We start from the raw sequence: 1,106 nt of genomic DNA, 5'->3' as shown, positions 1-1,106 counted from the left end.
AAACCTGTTCCCCTCCTTTTTTTTCTTCTCTCTCCCCTTCCCTACTAAACACAGGATAAGTACTAAGGCCTTCTCTATTACAGAGAGCATTCCCTCAGCATTCTCTCACAAGCCCCCTTTGTTTCCTGCCCTCTGCCCCATCTATATGCAGCAGTCACAGCCTCCCAGATGTTCTCTATCAAAGCCTGAGCCATGCCAGCAAACTTTGGCAAGCCTAAGAGTGCTCTGCGTACTGGCCCTCCAGAAATACCTTTCCCCCCTCTGATTTCTGCAAATATTTTTAAATGTTAATGGGTTCCACTCACCCACAACCTAGGGGGAGGTTACAGAACAGGGCTCTGTGTGTCCAGCAAATTAGCAGCCGGGGATACTGCTTGGCGCCTGGGTTCTGTCCCACCCTGAGGCATTGGCTGGGGTTCGCCAACCTTCAGCGTTTAAGGTCAGTTTGCCAGCACGTTGCCTTCTAGTGACAGAGGTTAGGTGGGTGGTTGTCAGGAAAGCTCCAATAAGCCACAAAGAAATACGTAGCCTTATTTTACTCTGAAGTTTCAAAAGAGCTTGCAGCATCACAGAAAACACTGACATGTCTCTTTCCCCTTACACATCCTTCTTACTCTGCCTCTCTTTTCATACTTTTCCCTGGCTCCATAATAGATACAGAAAAATTTGACCCATGCTCTGACAAGTCAGCAAGTTCCTTTGAAGCCTTGGTAGAGATTTTAATAAAATGGAAGTCTGGGCTTTCTTCGTTGAGGCTGGGGAAATGATGTGTATTTGAGAGGAAAGGAGAAAGGTGCTGCTCCATAGTTTCCCAAGAGAAGCATATTAACCGCCTTACTTGCATAGTGTCACCTGTTTTCGAATCTGGCTTGGAACCAGATGAATAATAATTTAAAGTTATTTGCTATGGGTCAAATACTTGTGTCCTCCAGAATTCATATATTAAAAACCAAATCCTCAATGTGACAGAGTTTGGAAAGTGTATTTGGGGAAATAATAGTTTCTGAGTTCTGAACTAGTGCAGGGTTTCCCTCCTCCTCTTCTTCTTCTTCTTCTTCTTCTTCTTCTTCTTCTTCTTCTTCTTCTTCTTCTTCTTCTTCTTCTTC

This window comes from Grammomys surdaster, unplaced genomic scaffold, assembly GCF_004785775.1.
Source record: "Grammomys surdaster isolate TR1022 unplaced genomic scaffold, NIH_TR_1.0 130, whole genome shotgun sequence".
Classification (NCBI taxonomy): Eukaryota; Metazoa; Chordata; class Mammalia; order Rodentia; family Muridae; genus Grammomys; species Grammomys surdaster.
The sequence above is the reverse complement of the archived record's forward strand: the minus strand, read 5'-3'. Positions refer to the sequence as shown.